Genomic DNA, 25,337 nt, shown 5'->3' on the forward strand with positions numbered 1-25,337 from the left:
TTGAGGTTTGATTAGTGAGTGATTTTCAGTATTATTTTGTTTCAGCTGTAGTTTGGAGAGCAAACTCTGCATGGCCATCTTCAATAGCTGGATATCTGTTCACCTACCACATGATCATATCATGCACCAAAATACTGCCCTCAGATAGCACCAAAATACTGCCCTCAAGTAGGACAGCTATTTCTGCAGCCATGAATACTGTTTTGTAGGCTGAACTGGCATTTACAGATTTATCACCTTGCATAGGCTGGACTCCCCAGAAGTACATTAGAGTGAAACTAGGGCTATGATATTGTTCCTTTAGGGCAAAATTGTCCCTCATGCTAGTGTGAGTGCACAAAGGGAAGGGTGAAAACAGTACAGGAGAACTGCCGGCAGACCCTACACTCATGGGAGTGAAGGGACCAAACATTCTATTCTCCCCATTTCCTCTGGTAGGGGGTGAGAGTGGTTCATGCCCTGAGTAGCAGCCCAGAAAACTGGCTGGCCACTGAGAAAGGAAAGAATGTACCATTTGAGATGAGATGCAGTACATGCATTTCTCCTGTACACTGGAGAACAGGGGGAGAATTTTTTCCTTAAGATGCATAACTCTTTCCAGAGGTCTGCCCAGTGGTTCTAAACTGTTCCTAATTTGAGTCATATTGTAATCAACACAATCTGGCAGACCTGTGGGTGTTTACGGTTCATTGTATGTGGGTGCAGTTCTGCTGAATGAGGATGCAGGACGCACAAAAATATGCAGGGGTTAATTTGCTTATTGTGAGTTGTGGAAATATACTCTACATGGGTGTTTGCACTGAGACATTGGAGTGTGTAGCTATATGGTTTTCAGGAGGTATGAACCCCCTGCACAGAGTCTTTGCATCTTGCACCTCTGCCCAGTGAAACCAATTATTTGGGCCACAAGTTTGGGTCTGAAGGATGATAAAAAGAAAGGATGTGTTATTTTTGTGGCTAGTGAATTCTAAACTATGCAAATTCATTCCCTGTACCAAACCTGGAAAGCAGGTGCTTGGATCTCACAGGGATTGGAGAAGATGGAATCCTGGTCAATTCTACATGCATTGATTGATTAGCCTAATAAATTATATTTGAAAGTATGTCGTTGTGTTGCAACACTATTGTTTTAGGACATATGACATATTGGATTTGAGCAGTGGATGCAGGTGAAATAAAAGGGCCATTTTAAAGTTAGGGATGCGGACTAGAAGAAGGTTAGAAATACACAGTTTATTTTTGGTTTATACTTGATAGAGCTCTCAATTATAAGTACATTTTTGGTGTTATAATACACTCCAAATTGATCAGCTGACCTAACAATAATTCACCTATGTCTCTGGAACAGTTTCTCCGCAGAGAAAAAACATTATTTCCTAATGACAACTAAATTAAAAACCAGAATTTCTCCTCATTTAATAAGCAGAAGCTCTTCCTTATAATTGCACAAAGACTGCTGTTACTATTAATGTTGCAAAAAATAATAACCTTATTAAGCTTTATTAATGTTGCAAAAAAGTAACCTTATTAAGCTTCCTATGAGCAAAATAAATGAGTTCTGATAAATATAGCTTCATTATGGTTCTCTTTTATAATTACAAAACTATATCTTTATGCCACCAAATGGATGTGTATGCTGACCATTACTGTTTAAAATCTGATTCTTAAAATCAACAGTCAGTGGTTTCAATTTACTTTTTACATGGCAGGAGGCCACATCATAAAAGACTTCGTGACAATTGGCAGTCTCCTCATCTGCATGCTTCAAAGTTTATGGCTGGAACTAAGGACAGAATGTAAAGACAATGAGATGGCAGAGGTGTACCTGAGGGTAGAATCTGGCCCCAGAGACCCTTTATAGCTGGTGATCACATCTGAGAAGGAAAGAACCATCTTGACTTTCAGATCCCAGATTGAGAAAACAAGGCGAGCATTTGGAAATAACTGTTTAAAATGTAAACTGTCTGCATTCAATGTGGAAATCATTGGAAGACATTATATATGGAATCTCATGATGCTATTTTTACAGACATACTTTTCAAAGTAGAACCATGCTTTAAAGTTTTGGTGCTACAGAGATTTGTGGGGTATTTTATTACTGTACTTTGGAAACATTTTTGTCTTTAATTTATGTAAAGTACAACCAGATACTGAATGCATGCGATAATGATAGGATGGAATATTAATTTTCAATATGGCTATGCAGAATCCTGGTTTGAATATCAAACATTAATCTGTAGCAAACATGCTGTATATTTCATAGTGTTCCTGAAAGCTAAAGCAGTTTACATTAATAGATAGGGCAAGAAACTTCCTTTTAGTGCAAAGTAGTACAGTCCACACAGCTAGGTAGTGTGCTGCAAATTAGTGTACTACAGATTTAGGTTCTATCTTGCTGTGCATTAAGTCTCTATCTAGACAAGCCCTTACACTCTCATAAAGCAGAAATAACTGACATCCGCTGAGTTATATTGGTGTAAAACTGGCATGAGAAGGGAGTCAGCCTCACTAGATTTTCAAGGAGGTAGATTAGCTATTTTAATTCAACACGATAGAGACAGCAGTGACACATTGGACCTTATTCATTATTGTCCTCCACCTTGTATAGTCATTTACGTGAGTTCAAAGTGAGCATTGGAATGGTTGCATTTTACATTCATTTTATGTGCCAAGAGCAAAGCAGTTTACAGAGCCCAGGTGGTTGTTGTTTAATATTTGTGTTTCTGTAGCCTGTGGAGGCTCCAGCCAGGGATCAAGACACCATTGTTCTAACACAGAAAGAGAGTCCCTGCCTCAAAGAGCTTATAATACAAGTAGACTAGACTAGACGATATCATCCCTTGATGGAGGCCCAAGAGTAGCCAATATCATCCCTTGATGGAGGCCCAGTCAGTTTAGAAAACAAACTCTTCATATTTAATGTGGAGAAGGAAGATGTGCATGCTTTCATCAGTGAAAGTTCACAGGCAGTTTAAAATTAATGTTGAATATTTAGGTGGTCAACGCCTCACATGCTGATTCTGAGAATGCTTCAGAAACCCAAAGATGAATCTCTACTATAAAAATTATAAATCTATCCCCAGAAATATATTTAATTCCCTCCTGGAATAGTTGCATTGGGAAATTTATTGTGGCTACCGTGGCATCTTAATTTAAATAAATACCTACCACTACTTGAGGAAGTTTATTTTACTTATTTCCCTTCTATCAACTGAATGTCAAGAAAGCCAGCAATTCTTTGGAAGATGAGATTTAGAAGGTGCTAACATTGTGACTGGCTTAGAGTGCATATTCTTATATCAGTTCAGATACGATTGCGAAAGCTTTAATACCTGAATTGGAGTATTTCTTATAACTTTGAATGCATTTCTAGAACTGGTCAGCATTTTTAAACTGAAAAGCCTATTCATTGGAAAATGACCATTTCAAACAAAATTATGAACAGTCGTCAAATTGCCAAAATATTTTGTTTTTCATTAACAACTTTTAGATTTTTTAATAATGTCATCAGAATGTTTTTGCTTACTAAAAATTGGATTTGTTGGTAAACAAATAATTCCCATGGATAACATGTCAAGAACATTTTGTGGAAAACAGAAAGTTAAAAATATGGGGGAAATGGTCTGCATTTAAAAAAAACTGACAAAATGAAGTCCTAGAATAAGCAACTCCCACTGAAGTCATTGGGAAGTATATTCAGTTACACCAGGATTAAATTCGTCACCTTGAATTAAAACAATGTATTTGCATGGATTGTTGATAATAATTAATAGTGGGGCCAGTTTTCCCATGCTGGACCTGGTGTAGTCATTTATACTTATGCAAAGTGAGTGTCAAATGATATTGAATTAGAATGACTGGTCAGAGTGTCAACTTATGCAAATCAGCACAAGTCCATTGAAGTCAGTGGCCCTGCACCAGCTAAGGCACTGGCAATATAAAATGAACAGTTCCATGGTCCTCACTCTCCACTGCTTTGCACCTTGTGTAATTGTTAACATTTGTCCAATAAGGGGGTAAAATGCTGATTTGGGAGCCTTTTGCATAGATGCATATGACTGCAAAAATTGCAGGCTGTGATGATTCAGTCCTCTGTGTTCAACAATTCTTCAATGGAAAATGTATTTAAAAACCTTGAAAGATGATATTGGTTTTAAATGAAATTTCACAGAGCCTTCCAATAATGCACATCCAAAATGCATCTTCCATCATAGGTGCTGGAAGTAGTGGTGCTGCAGCACCTCCTGGTTTGAAGTGGTTTCCATTATGTACAGGGTTTACAGTTTGGTTCAGTGACTCTCAGCACCTCCACTACAAAAATGTTCCAGCACTCCTGTATTCCATTGTTAAGATTCTGACACTAATCAGTCTGGGGATGGGGATTAACAGCATTCCATGGATCAGAGATGTTCCCATTGGTCCATAGTCAGACATTGGGGTTGCCTACACTAATTTTTATGGAAGGGAAAAAATAAGTGATTGATTTCTCCAACAGAAGTGAGTAAATAGAATCTATGTGGAGCACTTAGTGACATTATAGTGGTTTGGATATGTTTCATTTTACCAGGAAGGCAATAACATCTTTATGACTTAACAGCTTATAAAGTTGAAAAATGAAATCCCAGTGTCACCGAGAAGAGTGAGAAAAACAAATTGCACAAATGGAGTTCCCTTCAGCTGACCAGCAGCAGCTGTATTTAGCAGTTATTAAATGTGTCTGTGCCTCTTATTGATAAGTTAGCCTTTCAGATTCACTGCTGCAATTGTTCAGACAGAATATCAGTTGCGCTTTTTAATATCAAAAGCTTTTGAAAGCAGTATTACAGCTGTTGAATTTGCAGATTTTTTTTGTGTTATTTCAGTGTTACATTTGTAAAAGTCAGCTAGTAAAATGGAGACAGCTTTTCACTTTGAAAGGCTAGAAACAGCCATCATTTATCTACAATTGTTATTGATTTTCACATTGTCATCATGCCTGGGAGCTCTAGTCATGGCCTAGGACCCTAGGGTGTGCTAGGTGCTGTTCACACACAGAACAAAAAGTCAGTCCCTGCCCGCAAAGAGCTTTCAATCTAAGTATAAGAGACAAGAATGGGATGCAGACATACAGGGGAGTTCCAGTTGTTCGCAGGTACAGACTTAAAGCCAGATTGTGGGCTGCCCTGGCTCAACAATGCTGGGGCATTCAGAAAATCACCTACCCCCACTTAGGTGACTAGTCCGTTATCCTGCATATGTTACATGATAAGCATCATTCAGCCACTTGGCAAAAGACAATAAAGCATGACATTTAATGACTCACACCTTGACATCATTCTCATGACATTAAAAAAAGACTTTGATCTGTTGGACTGTTCCATTCAGTACAAGGATATTGTTTAGCTATCTGAAGTTTTCACAGCTTATGCTTCTGTTTTCTTGTCTATTAAAAGTGCATTTTTTTTCAACTGGGCTGTCCTCCTTCCTAAATAGCTGACTGACTGACTCCTAGTGTAAGACTACTAACACAGGACATATGGCATCATGGGGGTATTATTTCTTAATCCTCTGAAAGCTTTTTATGAGACATATTCTTTTACAGTTCAATTAGTGCTTTAAATGAAATGGAACATAAACTGAGAAGCACAAGTCAAAAGAATGATGGGCCATTTCCCCTCAGAAACCTTATCTCTCAAAATTTGGCTCTAAATAGCTGTTCGCAGGTTGTATTTATCTATTACTGAAAAAGAGAAACATTAGCAAACTTGAATCTACCTGCTTGCAGGAGGCTCTGAGGTCTACTTGCGCCAAACAATAATAATCAGAGACTAATAGAAACCACATGTGGAATGAAGGGCAATTTATAACCAAATGCTCAATAAAAACAAGTAGCTAGGAAAGATCAGTTTTCGTGTTCTACCTCACTGATTATGCAGAAGTCCCTAAGGCAGTTATACTCGGTATATTGTATCCAGAAAATACCCTCTTTATGAGCAAAGGTATAATCCTAGATTTGTGCTTCCTTATCTTTCTATTGCATCTACCTATGTATTAGCAGGGACAGATATAACACAGTCCAATGGCTGGAAGTTGAAGCTAGACAAATTCAAATTGGAAATAAGGTGCCATATTTTAACGCTGAGAGTAATTAGCCATTAAAACAATTTACCCAGATTCTCCATTACTGACAAATTTTAAACCAAGATTGGATGGCTTTTCTAAAAGATCTGCTCCAAGAATTATTTTGGGGAAGTTCTATAATCTGTGTTATACAAGAACTCAGACTAAATGTTCATAATAGTCCCTTCTGGCCTTAGAATCTATGAATCTGTTTTAGGCAGGAATGGTCTTGTGAAGTGGGACTCAAAAGATCTAGCTTTGCCACAGACTTCCTGTGTGACCTTGGGCGAGTCACTTAGGGGGAACATTTTCAAAGGCACAAATGAGAATTGGATGCACAATGACCATTGACTTCCAATGGGTCTCAAGCACCTATCTGCTCTTTGTATCTTTGAAAATCTCCCCCATAATCTCTCTGGGCCTAAATTACCTATCTGTAAAATGGAGTTGGTTATACCCTGCAGGTGTATTGTGAAAATACATTTATTATTGTTTCTGAGGATCTCAGTTACTAAGATGATGGGGACCATATAAGAACCTACCTAAAGCTCAGAGACAACTATAAAGCACCAAACACTATGGCATCTACATAGGGAATGAAATTAGCACAAATATCATCATATGCAGACCACTGAACTAAACTGTGTTTTAACTTCCTGCTGTGCCTTCCTTCTGTCCTCTCCCAGTCTACTGTAGATAGTTCTATCTGTGGATGTAACAAAATCATATCTATAATCTCAAATACCAGAAAATAGTGACCCAATCTTTCAATGTATTGCTGCCAATCTTCATTTTCTACAATAAACACCTCAGTTTTCCCACAAATAGCCATTCCTATATTTTCCTCATTGACAGTTTTATAAAGGGACCACTCAGTGCATAAGAAACACACTCCACTTAGAGGGATGCAGGCTGCGAACATGCTGCTATATTACAGAATCACTTCCAATGTGGGTGGAAATGCCCACTAAATAAACAGAAGGAGGGGGTGGAGCATAAGGTGAGTATATTTTTCCAAAGGGAAAATGGGACACAGCACGGGGCTGGCCTGAGCCCCCTGCTCATGCACAGAGGCCAGCTTGAGCCACCCTGCTGCCCACCTATGAGGCCAGCTCAAATTCCCCCATCCCCCACCGCCTGTGGGGCCAGCCCAAGGCCCCCTGCCACCCGCCCACACTGGGCCAGCCCAAGACCTCATCTACCCCCTGCACATGGGGCCATCCCAAGACTCCCCGCCACTCACTTGTGTGGGGCTGACCCAGCCTGACCCTGAGCCTGTCATGGTATAATTCCCCACTCTGAACCTTAGCGTCCAAAAGATGGGGTACCAGCATGAATTCCTCTAAGCTAATTACCAGCTTAGAACCTGTAGCGCTGCCACCAACCAGGAATTCCAGTGCCTGGTACACTCTGGTCCCCACAAAACCTTGCCCGGGGACCCCCAAGACCCAGACCCTCTGGATCTTAACACAAGGAAAGTAAACCCTTTCCCTCACCGTTGCCTCTCCCAGGCTTCCCCTCCCTGGGTTATCCTGGAAGATCACTGTGATTCAAACTCCTTAAATCTGAAACAGAGAGGAAAATGCACCTTCCCCCCTCCTTCTCTCTCCCCCTCCCAGACTCTCCCCGAGAGAGACAGTAATCCTGGCACAGAGAGAAATTAACCTCTCTCTCCCCCTTCCCTCCTTTCTCCCCACCAGTTCCCTGGTGAATCCAGACCCCGTCCCCTGGGGTCTCACACCAGAATAAAAAAAAAATCAGGCTCTTAAACAAGAAACATTTAATTAAAGAGAGAAAAACAGTAAAAATTAGCTTTGTAAATTTAAAATGGAATAGGTACAGGGTCTTTCAGCTATAGACACTGGGAACACCCTCCCAGCCTAAGTATACAAGTACAAATTAAAATCTTTTCAGCAAAATATAAATTTGAACTTCTTCCAGCCAAATTCACATTTGCAAATAAAGAAAACAACCATAAGCCTAACTCACCTTATCTACCTATCACTCACTATTCTGAACTTATAAGAGCCTGTATTGGAGAGATTGGAGAGAAACCTACTTGCATGTCTGGTCCCTCTGAGCTCCCAGAATGAACAACAACCAAAAACTAACAGCACACACAAAAACTTCCCTCCCTCAAGATTTGAAAGTATCCTGTCCCCTGATTGGTCCTCTGGTCAGGTGACAGCCAGGCTCACAGATCTTGTTAACCCTTTACAGGCAAAAGAGATATGAAGCACTTCTGTTCTATTAACTCTTACTTATCTGTTTATGACAGAGCCACTCTCCTGAGCCCTCCCGCCCACACAGGACTGGCTTTGAAGTTTGCCTCCCCCTCCTCCCTGCACATTCCTCTGTCCCCTGCTAGGGGTCACAGCCCACCTTTTTGGCAAAACTCTGCATTTGTCCAGTTTGCTCTTGCCAGCTGATGCCCCATCGGCAAGAGTAAATGGGACGAATGCCCACTTTTGCCAAAAAAGTTGGGACGGCTAGGACAGGGCTTAAAAAAGGGACTGTCCCAGCCAAGATGGGATGTATGGTCACCCTAATCATGGCTCCAATCTGTAATACTCTGCCTATCCCAATTAACTCCTTGATGATCAGTTTACTACAGCTGGGTTTCTGTGGAATAGTGGGGTTGACACAGGCATCCCAGAACAGACAGTCTCAGGCTCCTTCTGATCCCTTCTGGTAGTGTTTTCTACACTCCATCCCGTTGCAGCAGAAGGAGATGGCAGAGCTGCCTCCATCAGCTTTACATTGGCTGGGGAAATCCTTCTATATGGCTGTACTTCTCCATGGGAAATTTCCACCTGGATCACACAGTACACAGTACAAAGTAAACTTTGTGGAGTAGAGAATCCATCCCCATCTCCACTAGGAAAATGGCCCATGGCTGACAATTATTGTCAGGCAGGGATCATTTTCCTAGTACAGATAGGGTCTAAAGAGGCCTCTGCTGACTCCAAGGTTCTGCTGCTGTTGTCACATTTTACATAGTATCCTGCAAAGTCCACGCTAAGAGCAAACCACAGGGCTGTATTAATTATTGTAATAATAATTTACTCTAATTATCTGAGATCTTTATTCCAATCCTTTCCCATCTGCCCTCTTCCCCTCTCCCACATCCTATGGAAATTCTTTACTTTAGGTTTAAACTAGCTGGAGAAGCCAAATCTTTCTCTCAAGGTTTCTTCACAGCCACAGCCACAGCAACTGGATATTAAACTAGCTGGAGAAACTAATTTACCTCTCTGAGCCAAAACTTGTAATAAAATCCAGCTTTCTCTTAAAGCCACAGCGGAAGAGAAACCAGCTCTGTTATACTAATATTTGTTTAGTTTGGGCTCTTTGTTAAGAAGCAGGGGCAGGACCTTAAATTCTATTTCTGTGTTTTGTTTGGGGAGAGAATTCTAGTTTTCTTGTCCTTTTGGAAAGAAAGAAAGAAAGACTAAGATGCCTCCCAAATTCAAGCAAAGGGGCCGCCTAAGTAGAGGCACTTAAAAGCACTGTCACAGTTGCAATGCAGTGAGCATCTTTCAGTTCTCGCCTTTCTTTCCTCTTTCCATTTTACAGATGGAGAAACTGAGGCACAAGCTATCATGAGGTTTAGGGGAGTCCTGTTTGAGTAACACCTTTGAAACATTCAGTATGCTCTCCCAACCATGCTAATATATATTTGGAATTTTCACTAAAGTATAGTAAAATTGACTTAAGCCTTGTCTACAGTACGGGGGTAAATTGATCTAAGCTACATAATTTGAGTTACGTTAGTAGCGTAATTCAAGTCAACATAGCTTAGATCTACTTACCATGGGGGTCCACACTATGCTATGTCAATGGGAGATTGTCTCCTGTCATCTCCCCTTACTCTTCTTGTTCCAGTGGAGTACAGGAGTCAACAGGCGAGCAATCTGTGGTCAATTTAGCGGGTCTTCACAAGACCCGCTAAATTGACCATTGATGCATCAATCACTACGTGTTGATCCCCAGTAAGTGTAGACAAGCCCTTATTGACTGGAATTTGGGGTTGAACTGGACTGCTTTTAGGGGTATACAGTCACAGAATGCTTTGGCATTTTTCAGTTTTGTTGAGGAAACTTCACCCAATGAGACTCCAATGGTCTGGGAAGATGTGAAAGTCTCTAGGGCAGTGATCACAAGGATTTAGAAATGCTTGTTGTCCTGCTTAATGGCCCTTTTCCTAATCATTACTGAATATTGTCTGACACTGATGTACATTTCTGGTGACAACCATTTGGTATACATCAGCTAAAGTCATTCTGCAAGGAATGTGCATTGCATATCATTGACTTCCAAAGCGTTTTTAGATTGGAATCAATAGATGTCTTAGAAATACAATTTAATGTCCAATTGTTTTGTTGATGATACCGAGGATATAATCTTCATAGTGTATAAACAGCCTTCCTGATTCACAGAGACCTTTCTTCATACCTGTCACTTTGCATTCTACCTCTCACATTGCATTATATGATGCTTTCTTTCACAGGCTGTGATGTATCAGCTTGAATCATCCTACATTCAAATGATAACTGAGCTTTATAGACTGGAAAAATCTGTCTGTGCTTTCACTAAAAAAGAGCATGAGATGTCCCCATCAATCCTGGAGTTGCACCAGGAAAGAATGATTCTCAAAAGGTTCTGGAGTTTGGATTTGATTTAGGTATGAATCCAAAAGTTTGGAGAGGTATCCGAGCTAGCCAAACATCTTGAGGTAGGAATGTAGGATTGGAAATCTCCCCATCTCCTAAATAAAGCTACTCCTGAACAGGAACATGCTTGTAGCTACGATGCAGATGAGGGCCATAGAAGTACCTGAATAGATACAGAGATTACCCTGCAAATAAAGCTGGACATGAATTTTTTGCACATTATTTTCATCAGAAAATGATTAATCAAATTCAAATCTTTTTTATGGAAATGTACCAGTTTAAATGAAACTTTTATTAAAACAGATTTCCAAATAGTATGAAACTTCTGGTCAGAATGAAAGCATGCACAAGCACTGGCTGATTCAGAGCAGGAATGTGAACTTGGATCTCCCACGTCCCAGGTAAGTGCCCAAATCAGTGAGCAAGAGGTTATTTGGAAGGGCTCTCAATCTCTCCTGTTGGAGCTGTTCCAATATGGACCACAGCAAGACTGACTATATAAACCTGGTGGTTAGGGCCCTCAACTAGGATGCAGAAGATCCAGGTTCAAGTTCCTCCTCCAAAGAACGGACTTGAAGATGGGTTCCTATATCCTAGGCAAGTGCACTACCCACCACTTTGTTCGCTATTCCAAAGACACTGCATTTCCATGAAAATCTCTGAAAGGTCTCGCTTTCATCCCAAGGTGGAAAAGGACATTTTTTGAAATCTCAATATTTCTCAGGACAGTAAAACTATTTCCTGCCCATCTCTAGCTGCATGTGTCTTTATGCTGTATCTATTGTTTTCCACTGTTTTCATTTTTACTCAGCCTCCTTTCTGCTCCCTTTTACAATGTTATCTCCCCAATAAAACTCAAGTTTGAGTCAAATGAGTAATGGGATTAAATTAAGAAAAGGAAAATATAGGTTGAATATCAGGAAAAACCTCCTGGCAGCACGATGAATTAACGTGAAGGATAGTCTCCCAAGAGAAGTGGTGGAAAAGCCACCACTTTTAAAATAAGCATTAGAACATACTCTCCAGGGTGTAATCCTGAGAGATGGACTGGATAACTTCCTAGGGCCTTCCCCTCTCTAATGTCTCAGATTCTGTGATGGAAAGCCAGTCATTTTCCACTGAGAATGGAGAACACGGCTTGTTAAAGTTTATAAGGCAAGCTGAAACATTTATCTATGTGACATGAAAGCTGATGAAACAGAAATTAATATAAACACTTCTAGGCACCCAGGGAACCTTGGTTCTCCTTTAAACATTGGAGGGAGACTGATGCAATGTGAAGTTTTGTTCTTGTCACTGACCCATGCGTACCTGAGCAGCTCACGTACAGTTTGACCTGGGGTTTTCAGCTGCTACATTCCATTCACCTTAGTGAGCACAAAAGGCTGTATGTCCATAGCATTCTATATATCATTACTTCTCCATGCTGCTTAGAAAGATAAACATTTTTTATACTAAGGATTTATAGCCAGCTCAGCAGGCAGTATGAAACATTTTAAAAATAAAACCTTGTGAAAGCAACTCAGTGAAAGTTAGTGCCAATTTTAGAACAGTCATTCATATTTCTAGAAATATAGGCTCTGATTTTCCACTCTGGGCCAGTGCCACTCAGAGAAACTGGGGCTCCAATTCAGAGCAACATGGCCCTGGCAAAATTAAAACTGCACAGACAACCTACTTGCAGCACTCCCACTCCTTCACCTTAGGCCAGCTGGCACAGGAAGGAACAGAGCCACATTCACCAGCTTTATAATGGTGGAGGGTTCCCCTGTGCAGGAGGAATTCTCCTCTAACTCCAACTGGTTTAAAGGTGCTTTGTAGCACTTAATGAGGGAGAACAGACCCATGGACACTAGCCTAGGACTTGAGAGAACAGCGTTCAATCCCTTGATCTGTCACAAGGTTCCTGTGCACCTTTGATATATTCTCTGTAACTCTGTTCCCCATCTGTAAAATGGGGGAGAGTAGCACTTCCTTACCTCACAGGGATGTTGAGAGGAGAAATACATTAAATATTGCAAAGTGCTTAGATAATATGGTAGTTGGGGGCATACAAATACGTAGAATAGAATATGCAGCACAAATTGGCATTAGCCAACTAGGGATTCCAGCCCATAAACTCCAAACCTGCATTCAGAATGTAGCTGGCATTTCCAGTTACATCTGCAGCATGGGCATGGGTCATTTGCAGATTGAAACTAGTATAGATGGCAGATTCTCTGTAACTTGAAGTCTTTAAATTATATGAGAACTTCAGTAACTCAGCCAGAGGTTATGGGTCTATTACAAGAGTGGGCGGGTCAGGTTCTGTGTGCAGGAGATCAGTGTACAGGAGATCAGACTAGATCAGTGATCCTCAAACTTTTTACCTTGCACCTGACCCCCCTTACCGCTGTCCATGCCCCCCAGCCCCTGGAGCCGGGGCCATGGCTCTGGGAGCAGAGGACATGGACAGATGTAAGGGGGCCGAACTTGGGACCATAGCTGGGGGGTGAGAGTGGAGCCTCAGCCAGGGACCGAGGCCAGTAGCTGGTGTCCCAGGCACGGGGCCCGTAGCCATGGCCAGAAGTAGAGCCCGGGGGAACAGGGCTGTCAGCCAGATCCCTGGGCGCAAGACCAGAAGCCACAGCCAGGAGCAGAGCCCCGGGAGTGGGGCCAGCAGCCAGGACCCTGGGCACGGGGCTGACAGCAAGGGCTGGGGCAAGAAGCAAAACCAGGTGGTACTTCCTCCTCCCCTCCATGGGGGCTGGCCCAGGCCCCAGACCCCCCCCAAATGTTCATCCCCACCCCCCCAAAGGGGGGCGCACCCCACAGATTGGGGACCTCTGGACTGGATGATCATAATGATTAAATCTTTCTCATCTTAAAGTCTATGTGTCTAAATCATGGGAATTGTACTTCATCATTGTCATGTCATATATATGTGCTATATCTCGATTCTATATGGCTTTTTAGATAAATCCACATAACATTCTCATAAGCAACCTAAGGAAATGTGATCTAGATTAAATGGCTATAAACTGGGTGGGAAACTTGTTGAAAGACCATATTCTAAGAGTAGTTATCATGATTTTCCATTCAGGATTTTAAAACAACGGTGACAAATTGAAGAAATGGTCTGAATTCAACAGGATGACATTAAAAAAAGACAAGTACAAAATAATACACTTCAGAAAGAAAAATCAAATGCACAACTACAAAATGGGGAATAACTGGCTAGGCAATAGTATTGCTGAAAAGAATTTGGGAGTTATAGTGGATTACACACTCCATATGAACCAACAATGTGATGTAGTTGCAAAAAAAGCTAACATCGTTCAGGAAGGTAGTCACAGGAGCGTTGTATATCGAACACAGGAGGTAACCATCCCAATCTATTCGGAACTGGTTAAGCCACATCTTGAGTACTGTGTCCAGTTCTGAGCCTCACACTTGAAGAAAGATGTGGACAAATAGGAAAGAGTCAAGAGAAGAGCAACAAAAATGATAAAAGGTTTAGAAAACCTGACCTATGAGGAGAGGTTAAAAATACTGGGCATGTTTAATCTTGAGAAAAGAAGCTAGAGAGGTTTCTGATAACAGTCTTCAGATATGTTAATGGCTGATATAATAAGTACAATGATCATTTGTTCTCCATGTATGCAGTGTTGTTGTAGCCATGTTGGTCCCAGGATATTTGTTCCTTGTCTCTCTCACCAACAGAAGTTGGTCCAATAAAAGCTATTACCTCACACACCTTGTCTCTCTAATTGTTCTCCAGGTCCACTGAAGGTAGGACAAGAAGTAATTGATTGCAGCAAGGAAGATTTAGGTTAGAATTACGAAAAACTTTGTAACTATAAGAGTAGTTCTGCACTGGAAAAGGATTCCAAAGGCGTTTATGGAATTCTTTTCATTGGAGGTTTTTGAGAATAAGTTAAACAAACACCTGTTTGGGATGGTCTATGTATACTTGGTCGTGCCTTAATGAACTCTCAAGGTGCCTTTCAGCCCTACGTTTCTATGATTCTATGTACTCAGCATGTTGTATATCAAAACATTGGCCAAGATTTTCAAAAGATTTAAGAGCTGAAAAGACTTAATTTTGTATGAATAATTTAAAATAACAATTACCATCACTGTAACGAATGAGTTAGTCATCTCCAAACTCAACTCTAAGCTATAATTATAGCTCCCTGGCACTGGCTGCTCTTCAGCGGTCAGGCTAGTGTTTATAAAGTGCATAAAATCTAGTTCTGATTTGATTAAAATTTCATCTTCTACCTTAATTACATCAGGCAGGGTTAATGTGAGAGCTAGAAACCGTGCTATATCATAATGTGATGTAGGAGAGCTAATTAAAGCTATATGATGGTGTCTTAATTGTCTAAATGCTTTCCTACTTGAGATGGAAATGCCCAAGTTGACTAATTGCTGCAGGAGGCTACGCACAGAAAGCCAGATCCTTCGGTCCATGTGTGATGCATCCAAGGCAGTTCAGGGACGAAGGTGCAAAGGTGACTGAGACCTTTGGGCCAGATTACCATTGCAAATTAGAGTAACTGGAAGGCTCCTGTAGCTTATGTCAGTTACCCAGAGCCCAAAAGGGGCCATTTTGAGACACAGTGATTGTCTGTGCACATGAACACTTTAGCCATCTCCCTTTCCCCAGACATGTCCCCTGTACCAGCAGTGAGGGGGTATTGGAACCATTTTGCCCCTGGAACAGCACAGAACAGCCTGAATACATGGCTAGAGACTCTGTACGGCACAGCACAGGCACACTTTGCAGCCATGCCACTTTGAGTTGTCATCAGGGCAGATATGTTAAAATAAGCATGGGTTATAGCTCGGTTGAAACTTTGATAAGACCTCTATGTAAAACCCAGGTGTGCAAGGTAGGTCAGTAACACTTTTCCTTTTGAGTCAGCACTGAGCCAATGTGACAACACGATTGAAGGAGGCACTGCTTCTGAGATGTCAGCTCTTAGAATACATGTAAGTCAAGGTTTTGACTACATGCCATCATAAAAGATCCCATGGCACGGGCTGCTGCTCGCTGCTTAGAAGTACCTTTAGTTTCATCTCCTAAACATAGTTGTGTAATATTGATGGCAGAGAAGAGATGATGCATTCAATATATATAAAATAATTGGCAAAGTGCTTTGTGATCCTGCAGGGTACTTTTTAAAAAATAAGGTATTATGTTCTGATAAGATTCTAACAGACGTAACATCCAGGAATGATGTCATATAATTAGCCAGGTGGCCATGAACTGATATTATCATTTCTAGAAATCACAAAGCAATGCTTCCATTAAAGACCACAAATAATTTAGCAGTGTTCTCAGCTGTAGTGGTAAAGTAATTAGTTGTGTATAATCCCCAGCATATCTTCTGAAAGATATTATGGCATACTGCTCTCTTTTTTTCTCATCAGTATATTATGTTATTTCTGCACTTTTCCCTTTGAGTAATTATGAGGACAAAACCCTTTTTTCATTTGTTTGTGTTCAGAATTATATTGTGTTGTTGGTATCACAATGGCAGTACTGAAAAGCAAAGCTGTCCACACAAAACATGAGTTCTGAATTGGGTTTTCTGGTTCATGAATAAGGACCATAGACATTTCCATATTATCTGTTGTCATTGCTTGGTGTTTGTGTTTGTACCTACCACAGTGAGGGTTCTGGTCCATAACTAGGGCTCCGAGGGGCTACCACAATTCAACTAATAAACAATAATAGTAATGCTGGGTTAGACCAATGGTCCACCTAATCCAGTATCCTGTCTTTGACAGTGACCACAACTAGTTACTTCAGATGAAGATGCAAGCTTCTTTCTAATTCCTGTCAATTAGAGATTTGTTTACACTCAAAAAGGAATGTGGGTTGATAGCCCTTTAGTGGAACTTAGAACCAGGTGATCCAATTCATTACCCAGCTCCTTCCTTCATCTAACTTCCAAATTCTCTCTGCTAACAACATGAAGTTACTTGCATGGTATGGTTTCACTTTATGGGTTGGATTTTCTGCCCTAACATAGATGAAACAATGCAAATGCTCAGATTTCTGTAGAGGTATCTGGAGAGTACTGTTCACTAGCTGGAGGCCTTATTTTTATTAGAAAACATTTTTCATTCATACTTGAAGGGTTGTTTTTTTTCTATTTGCTTTGGAAGATTCATATTGCTCTGCTATATTAAAAAGGATAAGGGCTTTGTATTATTATTAAAGACAACTTTATGAGAAATTCGCAGCATGAGGATGGGCTCATGTACAACACAGTATGATGGGTACTGCTTCAGAATCTTTAGCTTCTGTTGTGTTATTAACTCACTCCTTCCTCCAGTGGGAGCCTTACTCAAGTGGAGTCAAATTGTGACTCTTGCTGTGCACCCAAGCAAAGCCAGGGGCTTTAAGGCCCTCCCCCTCCCGCCTTAATTACCTGTACTCAATATAATCCGGCAGCCAGCTGGTTTATGGTCTGTGCTCCTAAGAACCTCTGAATGCCAATTGACAGATTGTACATTGTTCTGTCACAGTAATTCCTGACCGACTTGACAAACTCACTACATTTAACATACTGCTTTCATAGTATTTATCCATAAAGAATGTCATGTGAGGTCTCCAATAAAAGCCAGGGTCATACTGTCCATTAATATCATAGTGAAATGTATGAATAAATACAGTAAGAAGTTATACTGAAAATATGTCCCTAAAAACATCTGAATCAATCCAGGGTTGACAATCAGGTTGTCAGTTCACATATAATTTAAGCTTCGTAAGCCAACACAATCTAAGCCATGTTTGCATACAAAGTCAACATGAGGATGTGAAAACAACATGAAGTAAGCACACCAGAAAACAAACCCCAAGGGGTCATACTGACTCTAGAGACCAGCAGTGAACACTGAGGGATATAAAGAAGAAGGCAAAAGCCTTCTTTTCCCACACCACAGGAAGTAATCAAACAGTGTGATTACATTAGTGAAAACAGGACCTCAACCTGCCCTAGCTGGAATTGCTGTGAAGGACATTTTGGTGAGTTAAGACTGCCTTTAGACAGATGGTTAGCATGTTAACGTTAAATTTAGTCTGTAGGAGGCAGGTATTGATTTTGTTTTATATGTAACCTTTCTGTTTCTATTATTGTCCTTGCTCAGTAGCTCTTAAATCTTAGCCTTAGATAACAAACTTATTATTGTTTTCACTATGAGTATATCTCAGGGCTGTGATGTTATAGAGCAGCTGGTCCCCATTTGACTCAGACAAGCTACTGTTCCCTTCAGTATAGCAAACCTGGTATTTCTGGGAGTAGTCAGTGGCAGGAGCTGGACACTACAGCTGAATGCTTCAAAGTGTCTCTAGGACTCAGGTGCACCGATTGTTAACCTGCAAAGCATAGAGAGGGCTGGTATTGCCCTGAGGATATTGTTTGGGTGGCTAACAGAATGGTGGTGTCAGAGAGCTAACACCCAATTAAACGCAAGTAATTCTTCTTTTTGGTGGAGGTAGGAGGATAACAACGTGACTGACAGTTCTCGGCACACTGAGAAACCATCACAGGGTATATACCACCTGTTCTCTTTTTTTAGATTCTATATCTGAAGACCATATATTTTAAGAAGCTGCCTGATGACACTCAGGGGAAGCTCTAGGCACCAGCAAAGCAAGCACCTGTTTGGGGCAGCCCATTTACAGGGGCACTAGGGATCCAGCATGGGTGCTGAGAACCAACAGGGTGCCCTGGGAGCTGTAGTTCCTTGGTTAGCTCCTTGCCTATGGAGCCAGCCCTGGATCAGGGAAAGAACTACATTTCCCAGCATTCTCTCTGGCATGATCAAAAGGAAAGGGAGGGGGAGGGAGGGAGGTAACTGAGACCTCATTCTGCAGTCTGCTGTGAATGGAGAGCTGCGCTGTGAAGGGCAGGGATACCATATTTTAACATTCAAAACATAGGACACTTCATGGGGAGGGAGGGTAGTCCCACCCTGCCACCATCCACTCCCTCTGACTGCCCCTCACAGAAACCCCAACCCATCCAATCCCCCCTGCTCTCTGACCGCTGATCACCCCCTCCTGGGACCCCACCCCCTATCTAAGCGCCGCTGCTCCTTGTCTCCTGATTGCCCCCTCCTGGGACCCCTGCCCCTAACTACCTCTTGGGACCCCACCCCCTATCTAAACCTCCCTTCTCCTTGTCCCCAACTGCCCCCTCCTGAGACCCCTCCAACTTCCTCCGTAGAACCCCACCCCCTACTTGTCCCCTGACAAACCCCCGGGACTCCCATGCCTATCCAACCGTTGCCTGTCCCGTGACTTCCCCCCCAAAACCCCTGACCCATCTAACCCCCCTTCTAGCTGCCCTGACTGCCCACCTAAACCTCCGCCACATCCAACCCCCCCTGAAGAATTACTTGTGTTTAATTGGGCGTTAGCTCTCTGACACCACCATTCTGTTAGCCACCCAAACAATATCCTCAGGGCAATACCAGCCCTCTCTGTGCTTTGCAGGTTAACAATCGGTGCACCTGAATCCTAGAGACACTTGGAAGCATTCAGCAGTGGTGTCCAGCCCCTGCCACTGGCTAATTGGGTGAACTAAATGGACAGTGCACCTCTCTATCTGAAGCCTAGCAAGGGAGGCACATGGATCCCACCAGAAGTTAAAATGATAAGTAAGGGAGGGGAGGCTTTACTACTTGACCTGGGCAGCTTTAGATACAGTACCAGGCATGTAGGAGGATTTCCACTTCTGAGCCATGGAAGCAGAAATTGACTGTCCTTGACTGGCTAATTTCTGTAACAGGGATTAGGCTCCTAATGCTCCTGTGATTGGGCCTAAATTTCCCAGCGTGACTAATGTTTTTTTATTGCGTTCATTTTAAGGTGTCCAACTTAAGAGTCCTTAAATGGGCCTGATTTTCAGAAAGGGCTGAATATCTACCCTCTCAAAATCAGACCCCCGTTAAAGTGTCTCAAGTTGGGCAGCTAAAAAATGGAACCCAAAATGGCTAGTCACTTTGGAAAATATAAATCCTTTATTTTTAAAATAGAAATAAAATCACAAGGAATTGCATGTCAGATCAGAATAGCACAGAGGCCAGAAATGAAACAATATCCAGTGGTAGCTCTTGCAGGAGCAGGACAGACAGTAGTTCACAGTTGACCTCCCAAGAGATCAGTTACTTTTAGTAGAGGCAACCCCTTATGAGTGGGTATAATTAGCTTTAATGCAGTCAAAGGGAAGGGAAGCCTTCTCATTCGTATGGACCAATTTAGGTAGCTCTCTGCATTGCTTGAGTGGTAGAGAAATAACTACATATGGATTTAATCTTACCAGAAAATGTAATTTGTGCGCATATCAGATGTTGTATAATTTACCATAATCAAAGTGGAGTTTGACAGAACATAGTCTCCAGCAGCTACGATAGTCATGATGTCTGTTCTGTTTATTCCTTTTTTTAAAATCTAACTTTTCACTGCCTCATATTTCGACACCTCTGTCAAAGAGTCTGTCATCAGAATTAGCTCACAAGTCCTGCCTGATCCATGTGGTGATGGTTGACTTGCAAATAGCCAATTAACCAACAGTTATGCCAAACAAGGAGGGAGGTAGAGTTTTTTTCTATTGGTCCCAGAGTTACTGCCTTTATATAGAAAATCAGAGCCTTGCCTTGCAAAATCTATTCCAACCTAATATTTTTCTTACATCCTACAAAGTTGGAGAAGTCTAGTAAATAAGACACTGGTCTGGGAGATCTGGATATTCTATTCCTAGCTCTGGCACTGACCTGCTACATGACCTTGGGCAATTTTCTCACTTGTTGTAGGTCTTGCCAAACCTTTTTTGAATTTTCAAGAAACTTCAATTAATTTTTAGTGAATGAGTTCTATTTATATTATTTTACATGCAGGAACACATCAATTAGATTGCCAAGGACATGGGATGGGGGCATGTAGTTGTTGGCTGGCCTACACTATAGCTTAACAGAATAGTCATTGAACCTCTCTGTTCTTGAAATGGTTTGGTTCCATCCACATTAACCAATGCTAGTTAATATAAATGCCCACACAGGCCAATTCCAGGCACCGTTCTTTGCTTTCTGTACTGTACTTCCATTTTTCAGGAGATGACAATTTTTTATGGCTTATTGTAGAACAATATTATAAATGATGCATTCTCTCTATTTAAAAAAAATACTTTACATTTCAAAAGAAAACATTAAGATCATTAAGGATAATTTAACGTTTTATATATACAGTTTTACTTGAATAATGGCTTTAATAGTTTCAAAACAGCTACTCTGTGCCAAAGCATGTTCTTTTTACTGTGTTCTTAAACAGGAAGGATGGTCCAATGTTTAGGGGCACTAGCCTAGGACTTGGGAGATCCAGGTTGAATTTCCTACTCTGCCAAAGACTTCTTGTTTTATGGTGGGCAAGTCCATTAGTGGCTCTGTGCCTCTGCTCCCCACTTATAGAATGGTGAGAATAGCACTTCCCTATCCTAAAAGAATGCTGTGATAATAAGGACATTAAAGAATGAGGCACTCATGTAGTAGGAAGAGAGCTTGAGTTATAAGCCCTTGTATTAGAGGCCTGGTATGAGGCCTGAGCTAAAGTAGTGGGCAAGCTTTGCTGATATTTAAGTCAGCAAATATCAGGCTGTGAGCAAACATCAGTGTCTGCCTGCTTACAAGTTCACAGAATCTGGCAAGAACAGGGCTGATATTGCAGAAACACATTCTAAGAAGTGCTAGGCACAGAGTACTCAGCAAACACACCCAATATCAAGTAGTACCAGAACATCTCAATATCAAAGATGGTACAAAAACATTCCCCAAGGATAACAGGAGTACACTGACTCCTCCTGAAAGATAAAATCAGGATGACAGAGTGATTAATAGAAATGTTTTAATCGCACCAACATGTACAAGGAGATGGGTAATAACTAGCCATGTCAGAGGGCAGTAACTAACTATAGGGGGGGAGGGATAGCTCAGGGGTTTGAGCATTGGCCTACTAAACCCAGGGTTGTGAGTTCAATCCCTGAGGGGGCCATTAAGGGAACTGGGGTAAAAATCTGGGGATTGGTCCTGCTTGGAGCAGGGGGTTGGACTAGATGACCTCCTGAGGTCCCTTCCAACCCTAATAGTCTATGATTCTATGATTCTATATCAGAGGGCTTGATCCTGGTCCCACTGGACCCAATGTATAAACTCCACTTGACTTTAGGGAGAAATGGATCGGTGTCCAAGTTACGAGGAGAGCAGGATACAGAGAACAGCACTTTTACACACTTACTTCCATCCCAACATACCCTTTATGATCTACAGAGACCCAAGTGCAGTGGTTCTCAAACTTTTGTACTGGTGACTCCTTTTACATAGCAAGCCTGTGTGCGACCCCCCTCTTTTAAATTAAAAACACTTCTTTACATACTTAACACCATTATGAATGCTGGAGGCAAAGTTGGGTTTGGGGTGGAGGCTGACAGCTCACAACCCCCAGTTTGAGAACCCCTATTCAAGTGTATGTATTTGCTCTAGAGGGTCTTCTGTAGCATCCAAACAATAGACAGCATGCTACAGAGTTACTGCTGTCTCCTTCCATGACTCCCTCCCTTGTTACACCCTCTTTTGCTCCCATCTATTTACGTGAAGGAAGTGGGGGGCATCACTCCTTCAGGTAACCCCACAAACACTTCTGCCTGTAACTTGACCAGATTATGGCAAGAATAAAGGGGAACACTGGAAGTTCTCCCACCAGCCTTCAAGTTTCATGTCAGTGTTTGAGTGCTATAGACAGGAGCTGCATCTTCATGTACTGAGACTGCAAAATAGGTAAAGATAGCTAATTGCTATTAGAGTTTGTGACTCTCATTGAATGAGTATTCTGTGTTTAATATTCAAAAATAAGGAGAAAGTTAATTAAAACTTCAGTTATCTTACAATTTTTATTATGATTATTTTTTAGTGTGGGAGCACTATTCACTCTTTGTACTGTTCTTCCTGTGATAAAAGGTTCTTTTTGGGATCCTCTGCTGAAACCACTCAGCTAGTCAACTAACCAATAAAAAACCCTGATGCAATAAAAATACAAAACCGAGAACAGCAAAATATCTGACTCTTTCCCCATCATCACATGTAAATATGAAAAGAACTGGTGAATCAGACTGGTTGAGACAGTTTAAATAAAACAGTTTGGCTAAAATCAAATAACATTCAGAGTATCCAATTAAAATGAAAAATTAGTTTCTCCTCCCAAGTTACCGTTTCTGTCATTAACACCACAAGGGCTTCCCCACTGGAAGGTTAACAATAGCACTAACCTGCTACAAAATGCTTTACCACTAAGGGCAAAACAGCTGCTGTTTTCTGCTCCAGTAGCTCAGCTTCTCCCAACCCACCCAGGTCACATGTTCCTTTCTAAAGCATCTGCCTGGACTGGTTGCCCTCAATGGAGACAGAGTCCAGCTACAGAGAACCTACTGAGCGTGCCCAAAACTACCACACCCAATTCTAGAAACTTCTGGGCATGGAGTGCTAATTGTGCATTTGCTGCCTAGCAACAGTGGCCCAGACACAACTCATTTCTCCCTCTCCCCCGTCCCCGCTTCACTATAGACCTCTTAAAGAGATATCTCCCTATTAGGCATGTGGATTACACTGACACTTGTAAACAAAATATTATTTCTCAACATCTATTTGCTTTTGCCTCCCCTGAGTCTGACAAGAAGCAGAAACACAATGAGAAAAAATATTCTTCTAATACTCAAAACCAGTCCAAACACAAGGGATTCTAGAACTCTCCTAAGCGCCTATTCTCAAAAGATTTCAAGACCATTTTGCTTCTGATAAGAATCTGAGCTTTTGGATGCTTCTCTAAGCTGAAAGAAAACTCGGTCCTTTCTGATGTTCAGACTATCAGCTCTTTGGGACTGAGGCTGTGTATTTATTATGTGTGTTTAGTGAGACAGTACCTTGATCCCTCTCTGAAGTGCAGTGGTGTACAGTAACAGTTTTAGTAAGGCATACAACAACACACTTGTATGCTTTAGGCCGTCCAAAAATGGCATCCTCCATGCAGCGTGACCTCACTCATACAATGCACACAAGGTCATACTGTGACCTCCACAGGGGCTGGACGGACTCAGCCCATGGAACAGATCCAGCCCACAGGCCATGAGCTGGACAATGCACAGGTGGTTGGGTATGTGCCAGCATGCCGCTCCTGAAGCCTCTAGGTGCTACTATAGTATAAATAATGAATAGCAATTATATCTCAATTCTATGAGAAAGCAGTGTGAGCCTGGTCTTGTTTACAAAAGCTATAAGTAAATGTCTCAAAATATCTGCCGCGAAAATGTGCCTTGGCTGGGTAACATTTTCCACAAAATCTTTATCATCCTTATAATTGCTAGTGTTTGCTGTTCAAGGGAACAGTGTTGTTCAATCCTCAGAAATAAATCAGCTTTCATTAATCTTAAAAGATTGGCTCCAGCTTCTGGACTAAAACATTTAATGTAGCACAAAGAAAGAAATATTGTTTGATAAGCAATACTACTGGTTTCTTCTTCATTGGATTGATTAGCTATTGTAAATGCACTATGCAGAACACTGTCAAGGCTGAAATGATGCTGCCTTTCTAACAGATGAGACACTGACATTCGGAATGGGAGTTGGACCAGAGTTTTCCTATTCATGCCCATCTCTAAAATAAACCTTAGTTATAAATTCCATGCACTTATTTAGCTATAACAACATATTGTCATTCCTTGATGTTAGGGGAAAAAATGCTTTCCACAAAGCCTAAATCCAGTATGTGACTCAATATCATCTTCAGAGAGAGAAAAATATTGCCTATTGCTGCTTATGTTGTTTCATTGTGGCTAAAGCCTATGAAGTGACCAGTCACCTCTAAATTGGTTATATTCTAACTGCCACTCACAGTCCTGACTCACTTCCTTGTGGCTGAAAATGTAGATGCCATGTTTCAATAGGTTTTTTTCCGCCATATGTGAAACGCAGAAACATTTGGTTCCCCACAATGTGACCATTCATTAGGCTGAAAGTTTATTCTGTTCTTACAGCGTTATAATGGCTCAGACACTATGGGGGTCCTGGAAGTTAACAAAAAGCAAACTCAGCTCACATTTCATTTAGAAAACTAGTCTCAACATTTTGTTGAGAATGCTGCACATTTTGTGGGGAAACCTTTCAAGATCCTGGAAACTAAGATATTTTTAACTATTTCAGGCAATGTCCGTCTCAAAACACACTTTGGCTAACATATTAAAGCCAAACTAATTTGTTCTGCACATAAATTCATGGCAGGGCTTCAAAATCGTTTCTGAGGGAAGGAAACATACCCCTCCCTTGCTGCTCTATACGCCTGCAGTTCTGTTAGTTCACATGGAGTTATTTCGAGCCCTTCTGCCAGATTTCCTTCTGCAGTGTGTCCTCTGAAAACTCCTTTCTCTGTTCTCCTAACCCAGAGCAATGTTGTCTTGGTCAATATAATGGACTGAACAGCATTTATGTTTGATGGGCAGCAGACATTTGTTTTCAGTCCCAACCAGT

This window comes from Gopherus flavomarginatus, chromosome 1 (genome assembly GCF_025201925.1).
Source record: "Gopherus flavomarginatus isolate rGopFla2 chromosome 1, rGopFla2.mat.asm, whole genome shotgun sequence".
Taxonomy (NCBI): Eukaryota; Metazoa; Chordata; order Testudines; family Testudinidae; genus Gopherus; species Gopherus flavomarginatus.